This window comes from Dermacentor albipictus, chromosome 1 (genome assembly GCF_038994185.2).
Source record: "Dermacentor albipictus isolate Rhodes 1998 colony chromosome 1, USDA_Dalb.pri_finalv2, whole genome shotgun sequence".
NCBI lineage: Eukaryota > Metazoa > Arthropoda > Arachnida > Ixodida > Ixodidae > Dermacentor > Dermacentor albipictus.
In genome coordinates this window covers 63,349,988-63,375,317 of record NC_091821.1, presented here as the reverse complement: position 1 = coordinate 63,375,317, position 25,330 = coordinate 63,349,988, and the positions used below count along the sequence as shown (strand labels likewise).

At 47.2% G+C, this 25,330-nt stretch overlaps 1 protein-coding gene across 4 annotated transcripts in view; it reads left to right on the top strand.

Annotated features, from left to right (window-relative positions):
* The window catches only part of LOC135912490 (protein qui-1-like), a 725,699-nt gene that overhangs the window by 542,385 nt on the left and 157,984 nt on the right, over window positions 1–25,330 (top strand). Inside the window, exon 1 of one of the 4 annotated variants that reach the window (XM_070521614.1) lies at window positions 15,225–15,311. The exons of the other annotated variants lie outside the window; for them this stretch is intronic. The gene's annotated coding sequence lies outside the window, so the exon portion shown is untranslated. Of the gene's footprint in view, window positions 1–15,224; window positions 15,312–25,330 lie in introns of those variants that run through there. 4 annotated transcript variants of the gene reach the window in all.

Sequence of the window (25,330 nt, the reverse complement as noted above, 5' to 3'; positions counted from 1 at the left end):
TTTTTTTTTAGTTTCTATTCTTGTTCACAATATTTCATAGCCTAACATCGAGACAAGACCAAAATAATATTTCTTGCAGCTGGCAGCAGCATTGCTCGTATTGCGCAACATATTCGACTTTCGCGGGTGCGTCTGCTTTCTTCTTGGCTGGCGGTTCCTTGGCGTGCAGTTTATGGCGGAAAGGCGAGTCCACAGATCCGGCTGTACGATTACAACGCTCGCATGATGACTTGCACCGACGGAGAGGCGCATGACGTCCGTGGCCTTCGTAATGGTTTGCTCGTCGCGTGGTTCTCGTCGTCGGCGACGTCATCGTCGACTGTCGCCCATTTGCGTCGTGCTTGTTGGACGGCGCACATAAAGCGAACGTTGAGTTGGTCGCCCCGTTTTATTGCTACGGCGGTGGCGCTTCCCAATAGCTTTTTTTTTTTGCAGTTTTAAAGGAAAAGCGGCGCCCGGTGATAGCACACAAGGGATGCTTGGCTGGCCTACGACAACGAATGACTCGCACAATAGACTTCTGCCTCCGCTGTTGCTTCATCTTGGTTGTCTTCCTGCGATCGTTACAGAGCCAATTAGCCGGAATTATCTGTTGCGTGCATGTACTCGCCCTGAAGTTGGAACACTGAAAGTGGACGCAATACGAAGAGCGATACGGGCACAAATAGCTGGGCGAGAAAAGCATAGAGGATGCCACCGACACCAGGTCCCAGAAGGTCTGGTAAGTGATAAAGGCGAAAAATTGACCATAAGGAGGCACCCAGTACGGAAATAGAGCACGCTGACAGAGGATTGCGTTTAAACACTATTACCGCAGGAAGGGAGTCATCATTCGTTTTGTTGTCAAAGCAAGGAGTTCTCAATGCACTAGGATGAAACCCTGACATAAAACTCCTAGCCCTCATTCTCATTTTCCATCGCAGCATCTGTAGTCCTTGTTTTCAAGTTCGCTACCGCATGCCTCACAATCATGCCCAGTGCCCTGAGAAGACAAAGGAAATTATTTTAACAGTCGACGCTTTCAAAAGAATTCTATGACTGGTCAAAACTTGGGATGGTCGTGTCGACCCTTTGCGTAAAATAAATTACGAGTTCCGCTACAAAGAGCAGTCCACCGCTTATTCAGTGGGGGATTAAATGTGGCGCGCAGCCTGGCGAGAACGAGCAACAGTCGAGCGCACTTGTTTTACATTACGATTTCCCAGTCGACCACACTCTACAATTGCAATTCAGAGAAAATAAAAACCCTCGTCGAACTCCTTCGTCTGATATGCTAATTCTTTGATTTCTTTATTTATTTTTTGTTTTGTTTAAGTTCCTGTCAGGCAACGCCGAACCGGCACGCCATAAAATATATTGAATCTGCTTCTGGAGGAGTACATCGCGTGTCAAAGAGCATTACAAGCCTCCCCCCCCCCTTTTTTTCTTTCTTATTGCTTCTTTCTTTTGTTAGTGCGTGGCTATGATTGTGGCAACTTTTTATTTAAGACGTCGTTCCCGTCCTTACACGCTCCAGTAGCCCGAGTACAAACTTGGGTCGCAAGCTGGAGCGCACGGCCTTATATCTTACGGCAGGCTGCTTCGCGTGCACCGCTGCACATGGAACGCGCGCGAACGGAACAAAGTACCGCATGACCAGCGCTCCTTTCTTTCTTTCTTTCTCCCTCCGTCTCTCTCGCGCGCGCCAGGGATGCCAGTTGCTTGAATCGTGTTATCTTTAGTTTCTTCCCCCCCCCCCTTTCTTTCCTTCTGTACTAGCTCTAGATGAGGGTTGTCTTAACATCGCGCTCTCCACTGTAAACAAAAAGACGCCGGGCTGTGCATTGCGCCTGCACGCCAAGCACGGCAGGCAGCTCGATGACAACGGTGCCGCGCGAGGGTCGTTCCGAAGTGCATATTTGCGAATGAAAACAGCGCGGCCGAGAGAACGCGTGCCCAGCTGCTTGGCGATTGCCTGCGCGCGCCTGCGCCTCCAGCGTCTGCGCACCTGCTCCCCATAGTACGCCATCCATCACGCCCCCAGTGGTGCTCAGGGCGGCCTTCGATTCAGTTCCGCGCGGTAGTCCCTCGCTGTCCTTTTCCCTCCTCCTTGCGTTTTGCTTTCGTGGAAGCAGAAAAAGTTGACAAAAGGCCTTAAGCATTCTGCCTTCTTCTTATTCTTTTTTTTGCTCTACGATTTCCATAATTGTCAGCGGTTGTAGTAGTACGGAGCTCGATAAATAAATAAATGGCAACAGTGCCTGACGACAGGCATATAATGTTGCAGTCGTGTTCAAGGGTACCCTAGTGTTCGTGGTGTACAGTTTACATATCTTTATGGCCGTTTACCATGACAACGCCAGTATATACTTTCTTAATCCTGTTTTGTATCACTCGACTATTGATTGAATTTTCCGGTGTGAAGACTTATAGACCGTGTATTGCCGTACCTCTTCTCAAAAAGTGCCATGGCATGCAGAAACCTTCCCTTCATAAACCTTGTTGCTGATTTTGGCATTCGTTTTGAAGCCACCTGTGGCACACAGTAAAGTAGCGCCCTTTACAGTCGGGCCACACTTAAAGGGGCGCACACTTTGTGCGGGGGATATCTACGGCGGGCACCTTCCGTCTCCTGGTCATGAACAAAAGAGGAGGCACATTATTCATGCGCACCATAGAAGAAAAGACTAGCAAGCAGAAAGAAACGCCGCGTGGCACCGAAATGAACGCCCTCTCAGCGCACCGCACGTGGCGTCCTGACATTCGCAATGGCGGTCTTGAGTGCTTGTGTCCAACGGGTTGAACATGCAATATCAAATCACTAGCAGAGAAAAGCAGCTGTACATGCATATAGCATTTTCCATTCAGCATACTCCCTGTATCATTGCCTTTCCAGTTAATCCTACATATCACGCTGAAACGGTCAAAAAACACTACAAACAGCACTTACTTCTCCGGCGGTCGCCGTAAAGCGCCGCTTCGCTGAGCGCCGCCATGTCTTCTTCCTTAATTCCGGATCCACTGTCGCAACTTCGACAAAAGTTCATAGGTGACGCTGGTAGGTGTCCACAATATTGGGCAACTGGTTCTTACGAGAGAAAATACGATGCGGACTGCAAAGTGGCGGAGTATTTGATGTCCAATGTATTGGACAAATCTCCATAGCTGGAACCCAGGAGGATGTTGCCTGTCTAACGGTATGCGTAATACGCAAGCAACACAACCCACAATAGTGCTGTCGCCGCGGAATAATGCAGTCAGAGAAGACAAACACGAAACGAACCAGCCACGACGTTCCCACCGCTTTCCATATGCATATATCTTAGTACAATTGCCTCTTTATTCATGTACTTCCTCTTCGTCGCCGAACGACGCGCCCCGTCTAGTTTCTCTGACGCGCGCCACGTAATCGAGAGCAGCGCATCCGAATGCATCCTTAAAACTTGCTGAAGCGCACTGTGCTGTCTTGTGCACGATATACACGACATTTATACCAGAGCAGTTTGTGCTGTAGGAAACTCGCTGCGAGCTCGTCAGAGAGTAACACAAGCGCGAAGCGCCTCCTATAGGCATGGAGAAAGAAGCTTCCTTTCTGCTTCTAGCCAAGCTCTTTGCCAACAACCGCTCGGAGAGAAGTACACGTGGCGCTTTTATGCCGTACGCTGGGAGAACATTTCGTGCCTCCGCGGCAACACGCTCGGCTCATGCGCAGTTTCATGTCCTTCCGCATCGTTCGTCCCGCAACGTTTTCAGCTGAAAATCCTAGAGGAGTCTCTCGCGCTGCGATCGTTCACCTGCGCCGTGGGAGTGATGTTTAGTGTGGGGATTTATCTAATCTTCGGGCTTGCGGCTTTGGACGTTCTTCATTATGTTTCACTACGCCTTCGCTGCCAGAATTTACCTAAATTGCGTAGCAATCCTACTTTTCTAAACGCAGCAGGCTGTACAACTCTCCACACCTGCATAATCGCTCCGAAGTGTTGCATTAATAAGGCAATATTTTGGTGAAAATATTTCGCGAAGTCACAAAGTTGTTTGAAACAGACAGAAGAACGATGTTGAGGTAACTCCATGCACTGCCCATTATTGCCATGCTGGCAGCGGCCATTGACACCCGCGCTAGAGATCTCCATAGCAAATTTTGTAGGAAATGGTCAATGTCCACGTGATCACATTTTCTAACAAGAAACGTTAATGCTACGGACCGCGCAATGCTATATTTACTTACTCTCAGGGCCAAATGGCAATGCGGAGGGGAGCGGGTTTTCGTGCAGTACAATTGAACAAAAAGCAGTCAATACAGTGTCGCACAAATAAAGTTTCTGTTTATACAATGCTTTCTAAAATATCACAAAACTTGTAGTTATAATTATTAGTTGCGACATAAGCGAGAAGTCGGTTGAATTCGTATGATGTATGAGGCGAACATGAGTTAGAAAAGGTATTTGTGTTGCATGACGGGATGCGTATACTTAGTCATGATGAGCAATGCGACGGGACATGTGCTATGGACGAAGGAGTAGTTGGTCACGCAGAAAATAATGGTGATACAACTTGTGGAACAGTGTTAAACGAGAAAGCTTTCTGTGAGATGCTAAAGAAGAAAGTGCGAGGGAAACCTTCATTGGACAGATGCTCCCGGTTCTGTCTGTTATAATTAGCGAATATAAAACGAACGGAGATATTCTGAACAAGTTCAATCGAGGTCACTAGTTTGCTCTGACCATATGCGCCATAATTAGCTGCAGCAATAGCTGGAAATTTTACAAAGCGACCTAGATGATAATGATAAACTGTACACGTAAAATATGCCGCCTAAACTCAATTTATTAGCTAATCATAGAAAACTTCTTTAATAAGCTAACGGGTAGTGCTTGCGTGTTACGCATAGCGTTAGACGGGCAATATACACAAGGGCAGACAAAATCAAGCTGTTGCTGTCGCTTGTTTTCGCGCTGAACGAAATTCGGATTCTATTTTTTTTAATGCCCCCCCCCCCGTGCACATTCTTAGGATACTTCACGTACTTTCTGGTGGTCAACTATCTATTAATGTAACCGTTGTGCCGCCTTCCTGGGTCACCGGGTGGTCCATGGTCGAATGGGTAGCGCGTCGGGCTGTGGTGCTGAGGGAATAGGGTTCGAAACCAACCACTTGGTCAACTTGTGCCACTGAATATGTGCCAATGTGTACATATGTGCCGCTTTTCAAAGAACTTTTTTCACGAACTTTATTTCATGTCGAAATGAGTGAGTGTAGATGCGGGACTCGGATAGGCATCGCTGTTCGAAGAAACTCTTTGACGCCGACTTGGAGCACTGGGTATGGGTCACTGAGTCTGCCTACTAGAGTCGCCGGGTATGTGGTAGACGGTGTGCGCCACTCTTCAATGAATGTCTTTCAAGCCAATTTGGGTAACTACGTATGTGCCACTGGCAATGGGCCACTCGAAAATGATGAAACAGGTCCCTTAAGCTGCTCCGATACTGAGCGCAATCGAGCCCACGTCACAATGGTTCCTCAAGGACAGCGACCCGAGAATTTAGCAGGCTGCACCACAAATGCACTGGGTATGCGCCGTTTTTCAATTAACGCCTGTCATGCCAACGCTTTAGCGAGCAGCGCCAATGTAAACTGACCCTTGCAACGTTTAACCCCCGAACCCTCTCGAGTGAGGCTAGCTTAGCAGGACTCTTTGAGAAATTATCAGACAATGTTTGATATATCATCGGTCTTCGTGAGATTAGAAGAACTGGTCTTCTGCTATAGAGGTCGCCTAGATAAGAAGCAATACGGGATAAGATTCCTAATCCATAAAGACATAGCGGCCAATATTGGCGAATTCTACAGCATTAATGAGAGTGTAGCTCTAGTCGTAATCAAAATTAATAAGAGGTATAGATTAAAGGTAGTACATGCTTACGCTTTGGAACATCTAGTCACGATGATGAGGAAGTAGATCAGTCTTATGAAGACGTTCAATTAACGATGAGAAAAATGCAAACTCAGTATCCTGTAGTAATGGGCGGCTTCAATGCAAAAGTGGGGAAAAAGCAGGCTGGTGAACAAGCAATTGGCAACTACGGCGTCGATTTTAGGAACGCTAGAGGAGAGGTGCTGGTACAATTCGCACAAAGGAATGAGCTTCGAATAATGAACACCTTTTTTTTTTTCAGGAAGCGTAGCAACAAAAAGTTGACCTGGAAAAGCCCTAATGGTGAAACAAGAAATGAAATTGACTTCATACTTTCTGCTGATCCCAGCATAGTGCAAGATGAAGAAGTCAGAGGTACGGTAAAGTGCAGTGATCATAGGGTGAGGGCTAGGATTCACCTCAATTTGAAGGGAGAAAGAGCAAAATAGGTCAAGAAGAAACAGGTCAACCTAGAGGCAGTAAGGGTAAAAGCAGACAAATTCAGGCTGGTACTTTCAAACAAATATGCAGCCTTAGAACAGAGAGATGATGATGACATAGAGCTAATGAATGAAACTCTAACTAAGTTGGCTTCAGAGGCAGCAATTGAAGCGGAAGGCAAGGCACCAAGGCAACCAGTAGGCAAGCTCTTCCAAGTAACAAAGGACCTAATAAAGAAACGGCAAAAATAAAAGTGTCTAACTCAAGAGATGAGATAGAATTTGCGGAACTGTCAAACTGATCAACAAGGCGAAAATAAGTGATATCCGAAAGTATAACGTGAGAAAGACCGAAGAAGCCGTAAAAAATGGACGCGGTCTGAAATCGGTGAGAAAGAAACTTGGAAAAGGACAAACCAAGATGTATGCACTGAAAGATAAGCAGAGCAATATCATCAGCAATCTCGAAGATATAGTAAAAGCCGCGGAAGAATTCTATACTGACCTGTACATTACCCAGAGGAGTCAGAATACCTCAATTAGAAACAGTAATGAACAGGCTACAGGAACTCATCCAGTAACTAGCGACGAGGTCAGAAGGGCCTTGCAAGACATGAAACGAGGAAGATCGGCATGAGAAAATGGAATAACAGTCGATTTAATCAAAGATGGAGGAGACATAATGCTTGAAAAACTGGCGGCTCTTTATACGAAGTATCTGTCGACTGCAAGGCTTCCAGAAAACTGGAAGAATGCAAACATTATACTAATCCACAAAAAGCGAGACGTTAAAGAAGTGAAAAATTATAGACCCATTAGTTTACCCCCGTATTATATAAAATATTTACCAAAATAATCTCTAATAGAATAAGGGCAACACTGGACTTAAGTCAACTAAGGGAACAGGCTGGCTTCAGGAAGGCATTCTCTACAATGGATCACATCTATGTCATGATCAGCTTATCGAGAAATCCGCAGAGTATAATAAGCCTCTCTATATGGCTTTTATAGATTATGAAAAGGCATTTGATTCAGTAGAGATACCAGCAGTCATAGAGGCATAACGTAATCGAGGGGTACAGAACGCTTACGTAAATACATTGGAAAATATCTACAGAGGTTCTACAGCTACCTTAATTCTACACAAGAAAAGCAGGAAGATACCTATAAAGAAAGGGGTCAGATAGGGAGACGCAATCCCTCCAATACTATTCACTGCGTGCTTGGAAGAAGTATTCAAGCTATTAAACTGGGAAGGCTTAGGAGTAAAGATCGACGGCAACAATGCAGACGAGTTACAACAAATGATTGAGGACTTTGGCAGAGAGAGTGTAAGAGTAGGGTGGAAGATTAATATGCAGAAGACAAAGATAATCATAAATAGCCAGGTAAAATAACAAGAGTTCAGGATCACCAGTCGGCCTCTAGGGTCTGTGAAGGAGTACATTTACCTAGGTCAATTAATCACAGGGAACCCTGATCACGAGAAGGAAATTCACAGAAGAATAAAAATGGGTCGGATCGCATACGGCAGACATTGCCAGCTCCTGACTGATAGCTTACCATTATCATCGAAAAGGAAAGTGTACTATCAGTGCATTTTACTAGTGCTGACACATGGGCAGAGACTTGGAGACTGACAAAGAAGCTTGAAAACAAGTTAAGGACCACGCAAAGAGCGATGGAATGAAGATTGCCGGGCCTAACGTTAGGAGACAGAAAGAGAGCGGTTTGGATCAGAGAGCAAACGGGTATCGACGATATTGCTACGGGGTCGTATTCCCAATGACCAAGAGCAGAGCAGGAAGAAGAAGGGAGTCCATCATGCGTTCAAAAGTGGCAGGAGCATTACATAAGCCGAACGGCATCACCTTGAATTGATAAAGACCGTCGGGTGTCACAAAGGCAGTCTTCTCGCGGTCGAGATCATCCACGGCAATCTGCCAATAGCCGGAGCGAAGGTCAATAGAGGAGAAATAGCGAGCACCGTGGAGGCAGTCAAGGGCGTCATCAATCCGAGGTAGGGGATACACGCCCTTTTTGGTAACCCTGTTAAGGTGCCGATAATCCACGCAAAAGCGCCATGAGCCATCCTTCTTTTTTACCAGCACAACCGGAGACGCCCATGGACTACATGACGGTTCAATAACAAATCTGGCCGACTACACAAGGACGCTGACTGCCTGTCTCGCTCCCCGGTAGGCGAACCTGACGACGCCGACAGCAGTACCGCCGACGGCATTTTCTCTGTGTCTGCCTTCGCTAACATCGCCGATGAGCAGTACCGAGACCCATCGCTGCGAGTACTCATCGAGCGCCTGCGCTCTACACCTACCGACGCATCCGTTCGCCGATATGTCCTCCAGGGCGGCATTCTGTACCGAAGGAGCTTCCTCCCTGATGGCCCTGATCTTCTTCTTGTCGTGCCAAAACATCTACGACAGACTGTGCTCTTTCAGATGCATGACGCACCCACTGCAGGACATCTTGGCGTGACCCGCACGTACGACCGCGTCCGCCGCCGCTTCTATTGGCCTGGTCTTGCTCGCTCCGTCCGACGCTATGTTGCTGCCTGTGATCCCTGCCAGCGTCGGAAAACGCCTCAGGTGCTACCTTCCGGTCATCTCCAGCCGATCCACATCCCTGTGGAACCGTTTTTTCGTGTTGGATTAGACCTCCTCGGTCCCTTTCCCACGTCATCCTCTGAGAACAAATGGGTAGCCGTCGCAACTGATTACGCCACCCGATACGCTATCACGCGGGCTCTTCCTACCAGTTGCGCCACTGACGTCGCGGACTTTATCTTGCGTGACATTATCTTAGTGCATGGCGCCCCGCGACAGCTGCTTACTGACCGTGGTCGTAACTTCCTCTCGAAAGTTATCGCCGACATTGTGCGTTCCTGCTCTATTCAACACAAGCTGACTACCTCATACCATCCTCAAACCAATGGCCTGACAGAGCGCTTAAACCGTACTCTTACCGACATGCTGTCCAAGTACGTATCGAAGGACCACCACGACTGGGTCGTTGCCCTTCCTTACGTCACCTTTGCTTACAATTCTTCCCGGCACGACACCGCCGGATTTTCTCCATTTTATCTACTCTACGGTCGCGAACCGACCTTGCCCCTTGACACGGTACTTCCTCCTGCTGCGACCTCAACAACCGAGTATGCGCGCGACGCCATCGCCCTCGCCGATCATGCACGCCAGCTTGCCCGTGCTCGATTGACGGACTCGCAAACCACGCAGCAGCGTCAGTACAACGCCCGCCACCGTGACGTACAGTTTTCGCCTGGTGCACTCGTGCTCCTATGGTCGCCCTGTCGTCACGTTGGACTTTCCGAAAAGCTCCTTTCGCGATACACAGGGCCCTACCGCGTGCTGCGCCAGGTGACGCCTGTGACTTATGCAATTTCTCCTGTGAGCTCAACCTCGTCATCTACTCTGGCTTCTAGTGATGTCATGCACGTCAGTAGGCTCAAGAGCTACTACACTGCTTCAGAGTCCAGCCTTTAGTCGCTCCGGGACGGCGCTTTTGCCGCCGGGGGTAGTGCTACGGGGTCGTATTCCCAATGACCAAGAGCCGAGCAGGAAGAAGAAGAAGTCGACGATTGTAAGCTAGCGCGGGCTGTTGCCTCCTGGTCAACTGCGGCGTATAGCCTTGTAAATATACTTGTAAATAGCTTTTCGTCGGTGTCTTCCTACGTAACAATATTCTAATTGACATCAAGAGAAAAAAATGGAGCTGGGCAGGTCATGTAATGCGCCGGTTAGATAACCGTTGGACCATTAGGGCTACAGAATGGGTACCAAGAGAAGGGAAACGCAATCTAGGACGACAGAAGACTAGGTGGAGCGATGAAATTAGGAAATTTACGGGCGCTAGTTGGAATCGGTTGGCGCAGGACAGGGGTAATTGGAGATCACAGCGAGATGTCTTCGTCCTGCAGTGGACATAAAATATGATGATGATGATGATGATGATGATGATGATGATGATGATGCCGCGAATGCACTGGGTGTGTGCGGCAAGAGAGGGAACAATTCTCAGCGTTTGCAGTCACCGGCGCGCCATGCTTCTCGTCTCGGAGGGCGCGCGCGGACTTCTCGGCAGCGACACTGGATGGCACAGCGTGTCCAGAAAGAGAGATATATAACTTTATTATGTCCTTGATGGGATGGGATGATGTCCTTGATGGGTTGATGGGGTTGATGGAAGTCGTAAGAGAATACATCTACTTAGGGCAGGTAGTGACTGCGGATCCGGATCATGAGACAGAAATAATCAGAAGAATAAGAATGGGCTGGGGTGCGTTTGGCAGGCATTCTCAGATCATGAACAGCAGGTTGCCATTATCCCTCAAGAGGAAAGTGTATAATAGCTGTGTCTTACCAGTACACACCTACGGGGCAGAAACCTGGAGGCTTACGGAAAGGGTTCTACTCAAATTGAGGACGACGCAACGAGCTATGGAAAGAAGAATGATAGGTGTAACGTTAAGGGATAAGAAAAGAGCAGATTGGGTGAGGGAAGAAACGCGAGTTAATGACATCTTAGTTGAAATCAAGAAAAAGAAATGGGCATGGGCAGGACATGTAATGAGGAGGGAAGATAACCGATGGTCATTAAGGGTTACGGACTGGATTCCAAGGGAAGGGAAACGTAGCAGGGGACGGCAGAAAGTTAGGTGGGCGGATGAGATTAAGAAATTTGCAGGGACGGCATGGCCACAATTAGTACATGACCGGGGTTGTTGGAGAAATATGGGAGAGGCCTTTGCCCTGCAGTGGGCGTGACCAGGCTGATGATGATGATGATTATGGGGTTCAGGGGTGGCGGGTGTCGGGAGACTAACCGTATTTCTACGTAGATAACGTGATGACAAATATAACACGAGGGCGGACTTTCGGTCCCTCAGAAAAAGGGAAAAATGTGTGATACGATTACAACTCGAAGTGATGCCGCAAATAAGCCGGAAATGACGCACAAAAGCGGATGCCCACAGGGCGCTTTATTTAATTGCTGCTGTGAACCGGCGTCACAAATTAGAGTAAGAGGGTGAGTGCATGCACAATCTACTCGTTGTCACGGCTGACGTCTTTGTCGCTGTTGGCGCGAACAGCGTTGTCGTCCATGGCACCAAGATTATCGGACAGGCAGTATTTCCGAAGTGCCCGTGGTATAAAACCGAACGCGTCAAAGCTGTGTTCGATTACTTGTATGTTAGAACACAGTTTCGTACACGGTAGCGGTTGCGGGGGTGCTTAGTCGTTTAGCTCAGTGCATTTTGAAGCACCATACAAAATAAAGAAGAATAAAACGCATTATATTTGTGTCACGAATTCGAACATCACGCTAGCCCCATTCTGAGGCCTGAAATTTCGAGGAAAAAACTCGAGTTATATTCGTGCCGATACAGTATTTACGTTCCTCCGCAAAAAAAAAGCAGGATTTTTTACTCACGCTTTGTGATACGTCTTTATCTGTTACCAACCTAAACAACCCAGTTTGGTCATCGTGAGCATAAAAGAAGAAGCTGCTTATATCCTTGTGAGTGCAGTTGGGTAGCCTTTAAGGAGTTTGCATAAGATTTGCAGAAAGTACTGATCATCGTAATCAGCATTCATGTGGCCTCACTTTAAGAATATCAACGACGACGACGACGACGACGACTACGGCAGCAACCAAAGCAGCAATATCCGTCGGAAGCTAACTTCAGCAGCTCTCAAGAACTTCAATTGCTGGTATGCAATTATCCCTGTTCTGCACAACAGAAAACTAACACGTCATGAGCCACTAGCGAGGCAATCTATAACCTGACAATATAGTTGCTCATATAGTCGAAACTTGTGAATGTCATAACTAATTTTTAGGCTACGCAGTACTAGGACACGATGACATCGTAGGTACCTTCCGTGTTTATGTTGAGTTTATCTTCTTTCCACGTGGGAGTTGGGGAAATTGTTTCGTGCTTTTCCCCTATTCACGCCATACAGAAACTAACTACATAGCTGCGTATCAGGGGAAGTGAATGTGTCAGCGTCTTTGCTTTTACTCGTACCAAGGAACCTTGCCTACAGGGGTGAAGAACAGAAACTATTCTGAAGAGCAACCATCTTTTCTAGGAGTTTCTTCGCTCCAGCACCTTATTCATCATATACCTCTCTTAAGATTAAACATTGCCCGCTATTTCTCGTCTCCATTCTCTCTCTCTCTCCCTTTGTCATTATCTCATCCAGCGGAAGCTTGGTAGTTTTTTGCTGCCACCCGTGCACTTCGCAATCGCAGCTCATAGCGCGAGTTGGCTAAAGCGAAGCCCCTCATTCTATCCCTTATCGGGCGAGCGCTTCATTCTCTCGTGCAAATATTTACCTTAGGATTCGCCGAGTAATCTTCACGCAATTCTCGCTCTGGCACGCTGCCGTGGAAGAATGGAAATACCTCGACGTCAAAGCGGCGAAACTCTATTTCAAGCGAGAAAGGTTAAAACAGCCCCCGTAATTCGGTACTGCTGTCGTTTTCTGCATATTGTGCCGAGTATATATAAGGGCGGTATTTTTTTTTTTTTTTACTTAACCCGGCGTTTAGCGACCTTCGCTCATATAGTGACTATACGACGAGCCTACGCGGCTCGCAATAGCGTGTTATTTTGCGCAGGGCACTCGGGGCAGCTTTCACAAAGTATTTTCACGAAGAATTTTGCCCGTAGGTAAACTTATACCCAAAGCTGCAAAACGCTTCGCACAAGTCATAGCAAGTTGCCTCATAATAAGTTGTGGTCACACAGGAGAGACAGTGACGTAAAATATTTTTAACCACTCGTCATTCGGCAACTTACTGTACGGCCGCTTGCTGCCACTTGCGCAAAGGTTGTTTCAACCGTAGATGGTAGGGTGCCCTTTAAAATGCCGTAGAGGAGCCTTTGTAAAGTACCTTTTACAAGCGGCCCCTCCTCTCACCAATGAGCCCACTGAGTCCTGGGCCACCTTCTGGCGTAGATACGCGACTAGAAACATCGCACGCACAATTACATGCACGCCAAGTGACTGTACTGGGTGACAGTAAACTTCCCTTACGCGTTTTAGGCGCGAAAAGTTACAGTCACCATAAACGGTAATTCAGGGGCGGAATAACGGTTCATTCGCCTTCTCTTGCGGCAAAATGGCTATAGTACGTTTCTACGCGGTGCTTCGCGATTTCACCAAAATCGTCATATTCTAAGTGTTAATAGGATCAGTTTTTAATTCAGATTCCTTCACCGCGACATCATTAGCAAGCTTATTGTAGGGGCGCATGGGTATACTAGCTTCTGTACACTTGAGTAAAAAAACTCAACGCTATGGAGTACACGGAGAAGTTGCGGGTTGAGTATGCACTGGCTACATCAGTTGTCTTTCTTTATTCTTCGTATATTACCCCTCGATTCCCCCCTCCGGCGCCTCCCTGTCATGTCCGCAGAATTTTTGAGAATTTTAGTGCTCACAGGTTGGCAGGTATAGTAATGTCACTGCCATTGAGCGCCATATATGCGCAATGTATGCGTGCGCGGTCAGGTAAGAAAAAAATAAGGAAGTACATAAGCGCCTTTATTACACCAATGCAGCTTTTTGCGCGCAAGACGAAGGCGAAGAAGGGGCTGAGACGCACGAGCGCGGACTTACAACATTCTTTTATTTTGAAGCAAGCGACCACATATATAGCAAAATCCGTGACGCATCACGTGTGTCTCAGCCTCTTCTTCGTCCTCGTCTTGTGCGCAAAAAGCTGCATTCATACCCTACCAACATGCCCAAACAGTCACCTTAGCCTTTATTACGTCCACGCAATGGCGTCACCACTTATCATGGTTGTCTTCTGGCGTGACCTGCTTACCTCAGCAGGGAAGAAGCGAGCATATTTCTGGTCAGGAAGTACTTATCGTTTTCTCGGCAGAGTATATCATCAGCCAGAGTAAACTGTCATCCATCCGCTCATAGTGCATACGTGTTTCGTGCCTCAGAGATGCACGCTTTGCTAGGTTTGGTCACGCATGTTCCCCTCCACCGCCGTATAACTTGAAAGGAGCTTTCGCTTTCTCTAAACTCCCTTGAAACGTTCATTGTGAGCGCATAGCGAGTCCAATTTCTGAGATCGTTCGTCGATTCCGGTGCCCGTAGCCCTAATGAGACGCCTCCGCATAGCAACAACAGGATCGTTGCTAATGGATTGTCTTGGCTTGGATACGTTTAGCACGAGGCACCAGACGGCGCCTCGTTTTGTAACATCTTCGTCAAGGTCCATCTAAAGATGTCACGAAGCTTGAAACGAAAAGCGTGCCAAAACCAAGGAGGTTAAAGGAAAACTGTTTTTCTTTAACCTCCTTGGCCAAAACACATCACCAAATATATCAGTTAGTGGTGCACGATAGAAGCGCGACTATGTCAGGGGGGATGGGGGACAAACACTGAAAATAGAAAACATATGCAAAAAAACTTTGAAAATTTCTAATCAGGATGCTGTCGTACGAGTAAATATTCCGTTTCAAGTATTTTTGCTGTGCTAAAACAACCACTGTTATTTTTTCTCAATTTATTAGTTCGTTCTTTGTGACCCCGACCAACCAGTGAATCTGGCGCAAGGCTTGGCAAGGCTGTGCAAGCCAGCCACATTGTCGTGTGGAATGGCGTTGCACACTTGAACGTGGTGGTTTCATCCTAGTCTTTTTTTTCTCTTTTCTTTTTTTACCTTGCGTTTTTGTTCAAAGTGTGGCGTGCGCTCCAATTCCAATTTTTCGTGACCTAGCTCACGGCATTCATTGGGGAAACGTGTGAGTGGTGCAGGTTTTTTCTTATCGTGCAAGTTCACGCTGCTGTATCCTACGCGCTTGTCTCGTCGTGACGATAAATGCGAAACGCTCCGCGAAGAAGCAGTCGCGCTATGTTCGTTTACTCTCCCTAACACAGGCTCTGGGTGTCCGACGGGCAGCAGAATTAGTAAGTCGAACGTTTCCTGAATGATAATGTGGGGCAATGTTGTCTTGTCTGATAACTGTTGCATATGAATAGATGGTGTCGCAAGGAATTACGAATGATACTGCGAAAAGGATCCGCATTTGTTGCTATACATTACGACTGTCTGCTGGCCATAGTATTTTTCGTGCATTCAAACATGTTTTGTTTGGTCAATTATATTGGTTGCATTATTCTAGACGAATAAAAGTGGTGTTGCTTTTGAAACATATGTGGCAGCTGAAGAATAAGGCGGTGGCACATATGCGAGTCATGAAACTAGTTCGTTATTTGCCGAACTTGTGCCCACAACGCAACTAACACTCAAAAACAATGACAGCGGTGAGTATAGGTGGAGATCGTCGAAATCTGATCTGCGGGTCAGGCACGTCGGCTATTTATACATGGCTCAGTGATACATTCCGACGTGATCGCTGGCGATCGCTTAAGTTCTAGAACGCATCACTATTCGCGTCGCGCACACAATCTGATCACACAATGTTCGGTGACAATATACGCAACAAACAGAACCAGTGATCCGACAAACTCCCGTTGCAGAAAGGCGCGTCTCGCGCCGAGCGACAACGCTTAATATTTGTTAGCCGGTGAAAAGTGGTCTCAGTAAAAAAGGTAAGCAAGTACACGTGTAAGTATTGTAACGAAAACTGAGAGCACAAAACCGAGCCCGTGAGCCAAGTAAGCGCACCCCCGTTTAAAAAAAAAAAACAAAGTTAGTTTGTGCATTTTCCTTTATTCAGGTGAAAGTAAAGGAAAGAGACATCTCATAGAGATGACGGCTTATTATTTCCTAAGAAAGAACGAAAGAAGAAAAGAAAGAAAGAAAAATGACAAGTTGATTTAAAGCAAGCACGAATAGATCTTGCCCTCCTTGGAATTGTCCAGAGTTACATCGTTTCTCTTAATCACGTGATGACTTGTGCTGACTAACTATTGAAGTCATGTCCTCGCCAAATCTCCCAACATGAAAAAAAAAGGAAGAAAGAAAGGATTGAGCACATAGCTGTATTGTCCTGTAACGTTAAGAGAGGAGGCCGGGGGCCGCAATTTGGGAGGATTTCTTTCCTTCATTTCGGTTCATTTCTTGTCATCCGTCCTACTGAGTGGCCGATCTCGATGATATAACGCCTTCGTGGGATAGCCAGTGACACAGGACAAGAAGAATAGGAAATAAAGAAAATCGCGAGGAAATACAGAACCTGCGTTTTTCTTTCTTTCCTTTTTTTTCTCTGTCTCTCTCTGTTTGTTTAGGGGCGTGGAAAGGGGGGAGGGGGTCGATTTTGGGAGCCTGTGGATAGCACACGCGACGCATGCGTCGAAAAAGCTTATAGCACCTATAGGAACAGCGTCCCTGAATTCTTCACACGGACTTTTTTTTTCCTGAAACGGTATATTATGGCAAAAAAAAAATTAAAATAAAAGTAATTGATGGTCCCGTAGCACAGCGATACACCAAGAGCATAACAAGTTGTCCAGCATCTAACCCGTGCCAATGCGACCCAAGCATACAAATTAGAAGACGGTGCAGCAGCAGTTTCATTTCCTACTTCGAGCTTTAAGAAACACTGAACCACGCGTGACCTCGTCCGCGTCGTCTAATCACATTTCTCTGCCTTACAATAGCAGGTGATCCCATCGCTTTGCGCTTCATGAATAAATCTACAGTAATGAAGGCCACTCGCTGGGAAGTTCCTCGAATAGGAGGTTTAGTGGAGCGAATGCAGCTATAGCTACAGCGACGGTGGGCGCAGAATAACCGCTGAAAAATGTTCGCTTAAAGAAAGGCTGGTGGCTAATTGCTTCCGCCATGCGTATATAAATTTTCTTTCTGCAGGTGCGGTGCTTAAACTCGAGTGGGAGTTTCGGCTGTGCTCGATAATACTTCGCTATTGCCACTTTCCTTGCCGTATTCTTTTTTAAGCTATTTTCTCTTGGTGCCATATGCTTTGGTTCCAGCGCCCTGTGTCATTTACGGTAGTCTGAAAAACGACGTGATTAATCCATGAAAATAGGTTGCAAGGGGCTGTAGCATATGCGGTAATAATATAATGCAGTACACCATTAACTTTTTTTTTTGTACAGAGGTATTTTTAAAGTGTCTGTACGTTTTCTCTATCTCTTTGCGTATCCGTAGTTTTAGCCTGCCTTTCCCCTCAGCGTGCCGTAAATGGAATTCGCGCTTGCTAGCGGTAAAACACCGCAGTTCTGAGCAATAAAGACAAACAAGGCATTTGTACTGAAATTTTTGACAGCGCGTTTATTGTTCCTCTGCTTACTCAGTGGAGCTCGAAACGGACGAATGCTTCGACACTTTTAGCACTTTCATTGTAGCTTGCTCGAAAGACGTTTATTGGAGAATATAATTGGGGGGCATGCGCAAGAGCACTGGAATTTCTTCCTTTCTTTCTTTCTTCCTTTCTTTCTTATGTTTTTCCCATTTGCCGCCTGGTCTACTGAGAGAACAGCCACATGTGATTTAAAAGCACGCAGTGGTCTTGTTCCCGGCTCTCAATTTCAAGTGTGGTCTGTCGCATTAAGTGTCTTCTGCACCATGCATTATGAAAGCCGAGGCTCGCGTCAGCCAGCCGTGGCATCGCACATAAAAACGTTAGCACGGCAGTAATGGTTCTGGGCTTGACTGGCACATTTGCTGATAGGGCACTTGTTTTCGTGATTGGCCAGCGAATGGGCAACCGCCAGTCAAGCGCCGTTCTTTACGTGCGAACACCTCTGCGATTTCGTCTCCTGATTGTTTAACACCTGTTAGAGCTTTCGTACGAGCGCTCGCTTTTAGTGACGCAGAATGGGAGTTTTTGGGTGGGCACAAAGAACAGAGCAAGCGGTCTAAGTAAAAGCTCGTCTTCAGAAAAATTATCGGAAGTACATTTCGTAACGTACTTGAGCGCAGTTAGAGCTAGTATGTACAGAGACGTGCTTATGAAACAAGGTCAAGGAACGAAAGAGCGCTGCGATAAAGGGGGGGGGGGGGGGGGAGGGCAGGATAAAGCGACACACACGAGAAGAATACGCACGCCAGGCACCAACATAGCACACACGGTCAAAGCTGTTTACGAAGCTTTCATAAACTCCTCGCTGTCAAAGCATATTCTCTCGCTAAAACAAAGAGGGAGATCGGAGTTTACAGTTATGGTCGCTGGTCGCCAGAAATTTCGAAAGGTCTTCTCTGTGGTAGTGTTTCAGTTTTATTGCTCTTATCTTTGTATTAACTTTTGGAGGCAGCCTTGGGTAATAAAAAAAATCTGAGCTTTTTAAGCTGCATAAGGTACAGAGTTATAGTTATAGCGGACAATTATAAGTTGTGGGCTAAGACGCTAATGTCGAATAAAAAAGCTCTGAAAGCTAAGCTGCGCATCGACCTTCTTTATCCACAATGATCACTTCGCACTCACTTTGCTCTAGCTAAAGTTTAAACGGACGCGCTGAAATGTCTATCTTGTTACTTTGGATGCGAGACAGCACGTGCACGTTTAAATTGAATAGAAAACACGAAAAATTAAAGGCGCATGAAATCACTTCCACGCATCGCCGTCGCCTTGAACTTGCATATATCGGAAACTTTCTGTTTAGGCGGCACACACACACACACACACGCAGAGAAAAAGAGAGATAGAGAGAGAGAGAGAGTGAGAGAGAAAGCCCTTTATTGAAAAAGCAGAGTGATTAGCCAGCGTATTTCCGCCCACATGCTACTCTGCGGGAAATGGGACGAAGCAGCAGAAAGCCACTAGAAGAAAGTGTTCACAAAAAAAAAGTATACAAAGCTGCTCGTCTTGGTATACATATTACCCTCTGCAGAATAAGTGTCTGAGGCAATGAAGGTAGGCATTCTGGTTAAATCTTGAAGGTTATGGCAAAATAAAATAACATCGCAGGCTTTATGACGCGACGTGTTTGGATCATAGTTTAGAGTCCAAACCTCTTAATATTAATTACATAAGAACAAGTCCAGGGCTTTTCACTGTTTTGATGGGCAAGGCCGAGGACGCAGAGCTCTCTCTCTCTCTCTCTCTCTCTTCATATATATATATAGCTGGAGGGAAGGGAGAAATAGAGTAGAAAGAAAGGAGAGAAAGAAGGGGTGGAAGAGAGACGCACACGAACAACACTACGAAGTTAAAGGCGCTCGGACACGCCAGACGTTCTCAGGAAGCACAAAAGTGTCTTCACTACGTTCTGGGCCGACGATCGGTGGGGACAGTGTTCTAGCATGTTAATGTCCAACGAGCCCACGATGCGTCCAGGGAGTTACAACTCCCGGTCCCAACGTGGGAGTAGCCCGCTCTATGGGACCTTGCGCCCCGTAGCTCGCAGGACCTTTCTATAAAGTTACTCCATCCATCCATGTCGAGGGACCTTGGTCGAGCTTTTCCATGTTATATTTGATATCGATGTCGCTCGTCTCTGTAAGCTGACTGGACATGCTGACGTAGAGGTTTCTCGCGTTTTCGTCGAGTGTCCAAGGTAATGTACTGAAAGAGGCATTTCTGGAGCTACACCCAAGCACACAAGGGCCGACAAGTGCTCTCTGACACGGGGTAATGTGCTGCCGTTAAACAGCGGCCACCAAGCCAGCGGCTAGAAATGGGCAGCTCAACTCTACAAAGCCCAACGCTTTCTTTTTGATATTCCGAATTTGATGCCTCAAAGTTATGATTTAAGCGTTGTAAACTTTACGCAAAGCATAAGGCGAAGCATAAATCAAATCATTGGAAATAATACATTAAAGACATTGACAGTACATTCTTTCAAATAAAGCAGGAAATATAGGGTCAAGTTCACATAAGCATGTATGAAGTCAGATTATGAACACGTTCACGATCGATCGTCTCTCAAAGAGAGTGCACAAGGACGGCGTTAACGATCAGAAAGCCACGATGTAAGGTGACAGCATATATTTGCCACAGTGGTCGTAAGTATGCTCTTCACATCTTTCACCCCCGACATTTTTAAACCTTGCTCTTTGATTATTCGCGTTATTATTTTCCCACCAAAGTTTATTTCTACCACATCCGAGCGCTCTACGTTTACAGTTGCCAGTCAGAATGACATTCTAGCTCCTATCAAAAAGAAAAAGAGGACCGACGTGTCTGCGACCGCTGTGGTGGACACCACATGAAACAAGAGGGCAGGCGATTCGGCGCGCGTCGAAAATTCGCCCTTGGTGGCCTCGGGGAAAACCAACCACGTCCCAACACACCAGCGGCGGACCGCGCCACCGAAGGTTCTCGTCATGGCTGGCGGGTAGCAGTCTTCCGGCGCACGCACGCTGGAAGTTGACAGCGCATTGCATTCTGCTCGAACTGCTTCTGCTCGAGGAATGGCGTTTTCCTTTCTCTAAACGAGAAAATCACAACTTTATGACTTCATCCGACGAAAAGCCCAACGAGGCGTTGTACTTTCGTGCGCGGTGGCTATGGTGTTGGGCTTCTGAGCACGAGGTCGCGAGATCGAATCCCGGCCACGGCAGCCGCATTTCGATGGGGGCGAAAACACCCGTGTACTTAGATTTAGGTGCACGTTAAAGGGAAGCTGAAACAATTTTCAAAAAAAAAATGAGTTCTCTGCGGCATTCTACAGTTTTGAGTCCCCTGAACAAGAATATCTCGTTCAAAAAGGGCGGAAACAAGCGCAAGCGGCTGTTTTTTTTATGAAAACGCGCACCAGCGCCTCAGGGTATCGCGCGAACGCCGCCGTTGCCCGTGATTGGTCGGAGCCGCTGTGACGTCAATGGCGGCAGTCGCCGGTGGGCGCCGCCGTTTCAGAGCGTAGCACGTTGTTCTGTTCTGGCTTCATAGCTGAGTTGTAAGCATTATGGAACGTTCTCGCTGTCTCGGACAGCTTGTATTTTCGCCGTACATGTTCGAACCGACAGCCGATACCGAAAACGATGGCGGCAACGGCGGCAACGACGATGTTGAGTGTGCCAAAAGCGAGAGCGATGTGTGCACCTTCTCGCACGTTGGAAATCTTAGCTGTTGCGTATGCTTTTTTTTTTTTCATGTAGCTGCACGTTCCAATCACGGGAGAAAAATTGCGCTAAAGTGTCACTGGGAACTTGCTGCTGGAAGAATGCCGAAGCACTAACTTCTCATTAGATTGTAAACACGGGTACAATTCCGCGATGTCAAGCACCTTGCCGCTGCTCGTCTAAAGTCCCGTGGTTTTCTGAGCGTTGATACACGATCGCGAACATAAGTGCCGCGTTTCAAAGCGCGCACATGCAGTGCTGCTAGGTACAGTCATGGAAGTTGCTTATCATACACATCCAGATCGAGATGGCCAGGGGGATTATATGTGCAATATTCAGAATATGGTTCGACGACTTTGCGATTGTGGCTCGATCAAGAATCGGTATGCGCACTCCGTGCTAGTGTTGACATAAAGATATTAGGCAGTTTTAGCACCACCGTGTGGTAAACATGATAACTGCAGCCGTACGTCGAATTTCACTAGGCAAGCCTATACTCCATTTCACACCTCAGGTGCAACGCTGTGGAAGCTACGCACGAAGTCCGGTTACCTAAATTTATTACTGCGCGCGTTTCCGTCTATGGTTCGCAGCGTGCCAGCGGCGTTTGCTTGCGCGAGCATGCACGTGAAGCTGCCGCGACGGGCTGCAATTAAATAATGCCGAAAAGAAAATTGATTTAAAAGAACGTGTTAGCAGCCGTATAAGTACACGGATTGTTTCTATGGGTAAATTCTTTTTTTTTCATTCAGAACTGAGCTTATATATGAAACGTTTTCTCAAAAATCGGGTCAAGAAACACCGAACTTTTTCTAAGTGTGAACGCAGCCACTGCAAGAAGTATCTCAAGCCTCCACAGCGTTGCACCTGATGTATGAAACGAAGTATAGCAACGCTAGCAACAACGCGTTTCCGCATTTGTCGTAAGGCTATCCGGCTATCGCGGAAATGGTCCGAGCACAGCACAGTTGATTTCGTCGGCACGAACTTATCTCTCCTCATCGCACTGCGCTGCAAGCTTCTTGTCCTTCGGGAACCTGTGAAACACCGCGCAGCCGAATGCTGCACAGAACGAGGGCATGTTGGGCGCCCTTAGCTGTAGGCACTCACACAGCACAGAAGCAAAGAACAGTTTACGAAAATCGCAAAACAAACGTGAGCGGCGGCGGCGGCAAATCTATCGTAGCGTCGTTCAGTAAAGCGCAGGACGGAAAGAGGCATGCCAGCACATGCCAGCACGCCGGTCCGGCAGCTCGGTCTCCGCCAGTGACGTCACTCTCGCCGGTTCTCTCCTGTGGCAACCACCTCACCCGGCGCTCCGGGAAGCGATGGGGGCGTGTCCGCGGGCGTGATTTAGAAAGCGATTTCCGCCCCTTATATTAATAAAACGAAGAAAAAAATTTCGAAACCGTAAATTATTAGGTCTGTTCTTCCCAATCCCAGCAATTCATGGAAATTGAAAACCGTTTCAGCTTCCCTTTAAAGAACCCCAGGTGGTCCAAATTTCCGGAGTCCTTCACTACGGTGTGCCTCATAACCAGAAAGTGGTTTTGGCACGTAAAACACCATAATTTAATTTTTTTCTTTCGTGCGCGGGCTACATGGCTCGTCAATTGAAGAGCACCTTTACCATGTCTAGCTCAAAGCATAATGTGGAACATATTCAGAAACACTTCCAGTTGTGTGTATCACGTTCTGATACTTCTGCGATAGTGCAAGGCCGTTTTCTTTCTTCGCTTTTACCCGCCGTGGTTGCTCAGTGGCTATGGTGTTAGGCTGCTGAGCACGAGGTCGCGGGTTCGTATCCCGGCCACGGCGGCCGCATTTCGATGGGGGCGAAATGCGAAAACACCCGTGTACTTAGATTTAGGTGCACGTTAAAGAACCCCAGGTGGTCAAAATTTCCGGAGTCCTCCACTACGGCGTGCCTCATAATCAGAAAGTGGTTTTGGCACGTAAAACCCCATATATTATTAAATTCTTCGCTTTTTTTTTCCTTTCCTAAACATGAACCCACAACGAAATAAGTTAAGGTGTGCGCAACCTTTAGAACAGCGAACACAGTCTGCGAGGCTGTGAAATCATTAAAAACCTTAGGATAGAGAACTGGAGCAACTTGACACAACCCCACAGCGAAATTTTATTGGACGCGAGAGCGCTGTGCTTCGACCTGCGTCAGCCATACGGTTTCATGCAATTACTAGAGGGAACTATGGCCCTAGTGTCTGCGGGAGCTGCAAGCATGGCATTTGAAACAGCGTGGGACTGATAGGTAGTACATGGATTTGCCTAAACTTCGTCCTTCTGGCTTTAAATGGCTTCGTAGCTTTGCAAAGTGATAATTGTTAAGAAAGTACTGCGTCATAAATAATTAAATAAACGGTATCAAAACTGTCCGATGGCAGGATTCGAACACAGGAGCTATAAGCACGGAGCCCCGATATTGAAGCCATTAAGCCACGGACGCATAGACAAGCGGAGCCACTGCAATTCGAAGCGACTATGCGTGTTTAGACAGTTTTATTGCCCTCTGCATTAAAAAGAAATATAAATGACTCTGAAATTTAGGCCAATTTAGGCCCAGATAAAGCGCCACAAGCACGTGTGAAGCGCCAAGCATATATATTAGACAAATTCATGTACTACCTATAATTCCCATGGTGGCTGATTGATCGTATCGCCAGAGTTCCCATCTAGTAATTGTAGGAAACGCTATGGCGTCAGCGCCATCTATACCGTTCGTAGCGCTGGTACGAGATTGCTCGGTTTCTGAACGTACGCTGCCGAACAAGCCAATCCGGCAAATATCACGGCCTCAGTGGTGAATTATATTATACAGATACACGCACAACCTGTTGGCACCGCCGTAACGTGACTGGCTAACAGGTGATAACGCTCCCTTCCTGTATAGGTCGGCCAACTGATAATCTAAAGCTACGCGAAGCAAGAAGATCGAGTAGCCGGTAGACGTGCCTCGACAAGCGCTTTGTAGCGCTTGTTCGAAGAGTGACAGAACCAATATGTCCCAAAGTAAATTCTGGGGCCACGTGCCAATACCGCGATATTATTACGAGGCACTCGTAGTAAGAGGCTTTGGATTAATTTTGACCACCTGGGGTTTTTAACCTACACTCCACGGGCGTTTTTGCGTATCGTCCCCATTGAAATGCGGCCGCCGCGGCTGCTATTTCATCCCGCGGCATTGGCTTCACAGCGCAACACCCTAGCCGCTATAGGCGACCATTGCGGGTGCCAGTATGCCTTATACAGGCTGCCTTTCCAAAAGAAGGTGCTGTCGAACACCGGATCCCAGTGTATAATGAGTGCTGTGGTATGTGTACATCTTCAGATTTGCGCACCGCTTGCCCGAAACAAGGAAAAGCAGTGAGATATCCGCAGGACGTGCACTGTTCTCATTTCCCGTGAGGGCTGCGCAAAACTCACGATGAGTGTGGGGGTAACGCAGTGTTCGTAATGTCGCAATCGACCAGCGAAGGAACAGGGGCACAAGAAAACAATCAGTGATGGTTTAGCGGTAAATGTGAGCTAAATGCATTCTCATTACGTAGCACCTCCTTGAGGTCCCAGTATGTGACTTAAACCGCGTTCACCACATTGCAGTGTTGTTCAGGAGCTCACTTGACACGCGTCCTCCCTATTCGGGGAGCGAAGTGCAACTGACAGTTGTCCGGAGCAGACCACGCGGTCAGTTGCAATATATATATATATTGTGGAACGATAGGAAACCGAGAGGCCTGACAAGTAATCTTCCCTATGCTGACCTTAGTGTCATTGGTTGTTGACTTCTTTTACGATCGGCCAGCGCGGCTGCTCACCTTCTAGCCTCTGCTGTCCTGCTGCGACGAATCACTTCGTGAAGCCAACATTGCGCTCCCTTCGGACAGGCGTGCGGCGCCCGCAGCACGAGACACGTTTGGCGGACCGAGTATTGTTTGTTTGTTCACTGTCGCCTTCGCCGACCAGTGGAAGCAAGAAA